Below are 7,889 nucleotides of genomic sequence, written 5' to 3' on the forward strand. Positions count from 1 at the left end.
TCGAAGGAAAAGCATTTGCTTCACTTTATTCTTACGGCCCAATGAGCTCGGCTGAAAATATTTGGTACCAAAAGCTTCAACAACCTCTGGTCCTATTTGGTCCTGGTATCATACAGGACAAACCAATGAAAAACAAGCATTCATGAATTGTACAAGTAAAGTCAACTTTACCCCAGGTGGTACACAACCCATCCGTCGACAGACGGCAACTGGATTTTTCGTATTTTGGGGAGTCCAGGCTAGTATGGCAGTGAATATCGGATATCTCTGATGAACCTCCCTACAAGCAGAAAACATTCATTGGAACAGTAAATATCAATACATTGATCCAAACAGGAAAACTAAATAATCTCACATAAGAAATCGACTGACAAAAAAAATATTCTCATCCTTACTCTTCAAGAAATATGACTGACAATGAAACCCTGCATTACAGAAACTATCGCATCTTCAAGCGCAAAACACAACAGGTAGCGAAAGGCTTACCAATCTTCAGCGTGGTATTTCTCATACACAGATCCATCATCAACTCTGTCAAAGAAATCACACTCATCAACAATCGGCTTATGACTATGCACATTCAGAGCCCCAATAAAAAAATGTACACTCATCAATGCACAAGCCCCCACCGACATCGAAAATAAGAAAAACTGTGAAAATATCGAAAAATTCTGGAACACACTCAAAAAAACCACGAACAAAATTCACCAAGATGATGTGAAAATCCTAATTGGAGACTTCAACGCTCTATTTGGGACACAAAACCCTATAGAAAATTCATAGGTAAAAATTCAGCACACTGAAACACTAACGCCAACAGCACACTTCTGACTGACATTTGCCAACAATTCAACTTCAAAATGATGTCCACCAACTTTCGGAAACAACCAGCTCCGAGGTAACATGCTTCCCTATCAGGTGCAAGCTGCTTTCGTTCGTCTTTCGAGACTCGCTGAAAGCCATATTTTTAATTCTTTTGTAGCAGAGCTACAAGCAGACAGGTAGAAACTCAATAAGGGAATCGTAAGACAACACTCGAGTACAATTCGTCTCGCTACTTTCAGTACCCCTTACACTTAGTGTCAGAGCGAAAACCTTATGGCACTGCAAAATTCACAATACCACTTTTGTTTTCTGCCGACATATTTTTTGTTGTTGTGAATACATAATTTCATCTATAAACTCTACATTTTAATAATGCTTGAGTTTAATACAGAGCTTGGAGTAAATACAGACCTTTTCGAAGTCAAAAGTCGGTAATATCCTACTAATTCGTGTTAAAATAGACACAATCGTCTTACAGACACTTAATGATTTATTAAAATAGACTTCCGTCGTGATGTTTCTGTAGTAAGTTGAATTTAATTTGTATTATTACATTCAATATTGTAATTGCGTTTTCCATTACTTTATTGAACACAACACTGATCATCAACGAGAAATCAGTCAGCAACAGTATATTCTTTCACGATATCTAAAACAATCTGACAATGCTAAAGTAGTTTACAAATTCTATGCCTGTAGAAACCTACTGGTTCTAGCGATGTCTTTAAACCAGTGTAGTTTGAAGAGCATTTTTGTCTAGAAATGAATTGCCTTGACGATTGATCGATCAAGAGCGGGAAAGGTAATATTTTATGGGTATACGATGAGAAGGACAAGTACCTGAGAGATGACTTCCCTATCATTCTCCTGAATAGTTTTGTTTCTCAAATTAAAAGAGTGCGTTATCATGCAGTAGCACATGAATGTAGTTTTGTCGGTCGATTTTCTTACACTGCGACCAAAAGATGTCTCAGGTGTTGACAACAACTCCAGCTGTGATGAACACATCCTTGGGGAAGAATTCGCAGTATTAAACACACTTTTGGAGCTATCAGATGAAAAATATTATGTTCACACTACTCTTTGCTCGAGTTTACGTCTTTTGGTGGGGCTCAGCCATTCATTTCTTCTTAGAAAGTTCGATAAAGGCTAACTCGTCACCAGTAACAGAATAGCGTAGGTATGTTCAATGAGCGACCTGATGTCGTTCAAGAATAATTCCAATAATAGTAAAGAATTACAGCATGCAGTACTCCTACACCAGCCTTCTGAACATGCCTTTTGAATGCAAGTGTCGCATGATGGTTAAATGGTAATCCATCACTTATATCAATAGTCAAGAGTTCCTTAAAGAGGAAAATCATTCATGCCCGAATGAACGATGTTTGTTGGAACAAGAATATCTTTTTTTGCAGCATTTTTCCCAAAAGCACTTGCTCCACGCACAGTTCAAATCTTTCGAGCTGCCTCCTCTGCATTCACCCCTCTGTTATACCAAAAGTAAATATTGATCTTTTACCAATTTCGGCCTAATTTTACAACGTTTAACCGTAGTTCATGGTTTTCAAATATGCAAAATCCAATGCTTAACTGCAAGATGATAACTAGAACTTCAAAAGTAGACAACATGTCCTCCTGGTACTTCTTCATCTTACAGTGTTGCCAGATAGTGCAAATGGCCGGACTTAGCTTTGTAAGAGGCAGTCAGTTATATTGGTCACCTTAAGTGCACAACTCGAACTGAGTCTCTGTGGCGCCCAGCCGGTAGTCAGTTTTTATGTCTAAGACTGTACATATAATTCAGACTTTAATAAATGTAATCCTACTGCCATGGCAGAGCTTCTTCATGTACAAAGTAATGGGCAAAAATGTTTCTGTAGTGTGAACTGGTTGCATGCCTACATATTCGTTGTGAATATCGTCATGAACTAAAAGATATCCATACAATGTGTCTAAATATTGAACACCATCACTCTTTCATACATAGTTGTGTAGAGTATAACACATCTTAACAATGTCTATGTCGAAGTCAACGTCCACATTCAGGGGCCCATAAAAAATCCTCGACTTATTTGCCATTATCCCGAACATACACTCTACGAAACGTCATACTCGAGAATGACGATAGCTGAATACTTTTTTATAGTATCAAGTCGCAGACCTACATACGGACACACAATTCTGTGTGACTGCAACTGCGAAAATGCGTCGTCAGCAACAAATACATAAGGCACTGGCGTTTTGTTTATGTCTCAAATATGTGTTATTCTTCCGGAATGTCCAAGTTATTAGACAGTATTCGCTTATAGAACACTGATTGTTGAAATATCGTTGAGTCAGCACATTTACCATGTGACCCCACATCTACAGCAACAAATTTGTAGTTTGCATCACAAACAGCCATTAATACAATAAAGAAATATTTCTTATAGTCGAAGAACTTTAATGCACTGTTTGCTGGTTTCACCAGTCGCACATGCTTTCAGTCAATGGCACTGAAACAGTTTGGGAAATTGGCCTTAGTTTCGAAATCTTTTGCTATTTGCAGTCAGTCGTTTTTGGTCGGTTCTGGCAAACATTCATCTTTTATGATAATCCAGATTTCATTTTTTTTTCATTTCATTTATTATCATCCTTTTCATCATTTACATGATATAGGAATTGTCATAATACTGTCCGCAATATGCGCAGCAGAATATTACAAATTTCTATCAAACACACATAATTAACATTATGTTGAAAATTAAAACACATAAAATTAACATTATATAATATGTTGAAAATTAAAACATTGAATTAATATGTTATTCTTTTACATGCTCTTTTAACATGTAACATTGATGAACATAGTGTTCTTACAATTTCTCTGATTGCTGTTGCTCCAAGTCAGAAAGCATGATGCAAATCAATGAATTTCCAGTTGCCAGGTATCTGAAAGGGAGAAATTAATAAATTATTTCACACTTTTGCGAGATAGGTTACTTTTAAGTCAACCTTTCCCTGAAAAAAATTACTTTAAATATATTTCTAAGGTAATCTAATAAACAGAAATGTTCTAATCATTTTCTTTAAATTAACATATGTCCCATCAGTACTTACTGCATGTGGTATGTGGAAATCCATCTAACATATCACTATTTGTAGCTTCCATTCATAAAGAGTAGACATTATTGGTAACTAAGATAATATTTCATTTTTACAGGTTATCTTTACAGAAGAAATGGCGTAACAGTAAAGTTTCACACAGCCAAGAAAAACGGAAATCAACCGGTAAAAGTGGTTCTGCTGCTATGAGAAAGAAGCCATGTCTGTATTTTAACTCCTATCATATCTAAATATTACCACTCCACCATTGCATCACATAGAGCATGTCACCTGAGAATGTTGAGAATCATGCCACAGCAGAAAGTTCCACGTGTACCATTCCAGGCTACAGTGCTCAGTAAGAAAGGGAAAGCAGAAAACGGAATTGCAAGCCAACTGATCGATGTTCTGCAAAAATCTGCCAAAGCCAGGAAGCAATTGGACACACAAATGATGACAGATGAGGACAGGTTTTTTTTTCTTGTCTTTGGTCAACGACTTCAAAAAAATACCTCAGCACCTGAAGTTGTCTATAAAACGAAGAATCTTAATTCTTATTGAAGAAGCTCAATCGCATCCTAACTGTCCAAACACATCTTCCTACAAACATTACCCAGCGTACATTTTTCAGCGTCCACAATCATCAGCCAGATATTCCTCAGAACACCAGCCTCTGTCTAAATCATTATTTTGTGATGCAACAGGATATTATCAGGAAAACTATTACATGCAATCTATTTCTTCTTCTTCTTCTTCTTCTTCTTCTTCTTCTTCACAAAATAATAATTCAGCCCAGTCTCCACCAGAAACCACCGATGATGGCAGTGTTGATAATTGTGTTACATCACCATTACTTACATGTTTCGGTGACTCGTCACGTTAATTTTACTTACTACATAATGTAACATCAACAATTTCATTATTGGTTAAAGTTTTCTGTAAAAAAACTTACCCTAATGTGATTGGCAGTTTCTCTTCATTTTCTATACATTGTCGCATTGCTGTGTTAGTACCTCTTGTGCTGTCTCCAATTTTCTTTAATATTTCATCAAAAGTTTTATAGACATTCTAGTGAAACTGAAGAATTTATCTTCGTGTTCACAAAGTTCACAAACATTTCGTTTGTAGAGTGGGATTGCAACATAGGATTAACTAGTATCTTTTCTTCTTTCATTTCACCTGATAATGACAAAGGTACACAGCCGTTGCTACACTATGTGATCGAAAGTATCCGGACACCCCCAAAAAGATACGTTTTTCATATTAGGTGCATTGTGCTGCCACCTACTGCCAGGTACTCCATGCCAGCGACCTCAGTACTCATTAGACATCGTGAGAGAGCAGAATGGGGCGCTCTGTGGAACTCACAGACTTCGAACATGTCCGATGTGATAGTGAAGTGGAAACATGAAAGGACACATATAGCACAAAAGCATACAGGCCTACCTCATCTGTTGGCTGACAGAGACCGCCGATAGTTGAAGGAGGTCATAATGTGTAATAGGCAGACATCTATCCAGACCATCACACAGGAATTCCAAACTGTACCCGGATCCACTGGAATTACTATGGCAGTTAGGCGGGAGTTGAGAAAACTTCGATTTCACGGTCGAACAGCTGCTCATAAGCCACAAATCACGCTGGTAAATGCCAAACGACGCCTCGCTTGGTGTAAGGAGTGTAAACATTGGCCGGCCGGAGTGGCCGAGTGGTTAAAGGCGCTACAGTCTGGAACCGTACGACCACTACCTTCGCAGGTTCGAATCCTGCCTCAGGCATGGATGTGTGTGATGTCCTTAGGTTAGTTAGGTTTAAGTAGTTCTAAGTTCTAGGGGACATGACCACAGCAGTTGAGTCCCATAGTGCTCAGAACCATTTGAACCATTTTTGTAAACATTGATACGGTTGAATAGCGGAAAAACATTGTGTGGTGTGACAAATCACAGTACACAATGTGGTGATCCGATTGCAGGTTATGGGTTTGGCGAATGCCCAATGAATGTCATGTGCCAGCATGTGTAGTTCCAACAAGGGCTCGTTTTGCATGACACTATCGTAGCACACATCTACACTGATGTTTTAAGCACCTACTTGCTTCCCACTGTTGAAGAGCAATTCAGAGATGGCGATTGCATCTTTCAACCTGTTCATAATGCACGGCCTGTGGCGGAGTGGTTACACGACAAAAACATCGCTGTAATGGACTGGCCTACTCAGAGTCCTGACCAGAATCCTATAGGACACCTTTGGGATGTTTCAGAACGCCGAATTGGCGCAAGGCCTCACCGACTGACATCGATACCTCTCCTCAGTGCAGCACTCCGTGAAGAAGAGGCTGCCATTCCCCAAGAAACCTTCCAGTATCTGATTGAACGTATGCCTGCAAGAGTGGAAGCCGTCATCAAGCCTAAGGATGGATCAACACCATATTGAATTCCAGCATTACTGATGGAGGGCACCACTAAGTTGTAAGACATTTTCAGCCAGATGTCTGGATACTTTTGATCACATAGTGTATCTCCGTAATCTCCGTAGTGCAACTGAGCTGTAGCCAGCCGACTGTCAGTGGTGCTGGGCAGCCGCAGTCCTGGTGGCAGTAGATGCGGCCACGGCCAGCCATTCACTGTGGCAGTGGCCGCACTAGTGCGCTATTGCCCTAAGGCTGGCACTCGACTGAAATCGGAGAGCTGTCATTTGACAGCAATTTAAGATGTACTCTTAGGTTCATGCCTAACCGCACCACTGGAAATTGCAACATATCGTAAAATAAACAACCATATAGTTGTGGCAGACAGAAATATATTCATCACTGCTGCTCGTTTTACTTGCCACTGTTTAAACTGTATTCTTAGTCTCCTACCTTCCAAACTTTACAGAAGCTCTCCTGTGAACCTTGCAGAACTAGCACTCCTGAAAGAAAGAATATTGCGGAGATATGGCTTAGCCACAGCCTGGGGGTTTCCAGAATGGGATTTTCACTCTGTGGTGGAGTGTGCGCTGATATGAGACTTCCTGGCAGATTAAAACTGTGTGTCGGACCGAGACCTGAACTCGGGACCTTTGCCTTTCGCAGGCAAGTGCTCTACCGACTGAGCTACCCAAGCACAACTCACGCCTCGTCCTCACAGCTTTACTTCTGCCAGTACCTCGTCTCCTACCTTCCAAACTTTGCAGAAGCTCTCCTGCGAACCTTGCAGAACTAGCACTCCTGAAAGAAAGGATATTGCGGAGACTTGGCTTAGCCATGCTTGGGTAGCTCAGTTGGTAGAGCACTTGCCCGCAAAAGGCAAAGGTCCCGAGTTCGAGTCTCGGTCTAGCACACAGTTTTAATCTGCCAGAAAGTTTCAAAACAGCATACTGTCGTAACTCGCAAGTTATAATACGAAAACAACAAAAATATGATGAAACCATATGGCGTCTCAAAAGTAGCGAGTGAGGAACGTCACGTGACTGTTTTCCAAATTCATCTGACAAGGAGAGGCCGCCAATTGTGAAATTCAGATTCCATTCATATTGCGCACAATAAAAGCTCATTGCCAGAGGTGTAATGTGGCAAAGCACCAAGATGCACTTCTCAGCCGTTGTCGAGAAAATCGACAGTTAAAAGAAACCGTTGCGGTGAAATACTCTCTACGATTAATAACCTTCTACACCGTCGTGGCGCAGCGGTAATCTCTCGGGTTCATAATCCGAAGGTCACCGGATCGAATCTCGCGCCATGCAACTTTTTTTTATTATTTGTTTTTTGTAACTGATATATATATATATATATATATATTTCAGTTACAAAAAACAAATAATATATATAAAATTCCCGGCAATCAGTTGCAACAATTATGCATATAATAAGTGGTTGAAAGTCGTTTGTCGTGGAAAAATAATACTTGAAATAAAACACAATATCACAAATAATATTCAAGTGGATACAATTTATTGAAAAGTTCGGTATACACTCGCACTTAGTTAACAATTAGTGACCA

Source organism: Schistocerca cancellata, chromosome 10, assembly GCF_023864275.1.
Source record: "Schistocerca cancellata isolate TAMUIC-IGC-003103 chromosome 10, iqSchCanc2.1, whole genome shotgun sequence".
In the NCBI taxonomy this organism is placed as follows: Eukaryota; Metazoa; Arthropoda; class Insecta; order Orthoptera; family Acrididae; genus Schistocerca; species Schistocerca cancellata.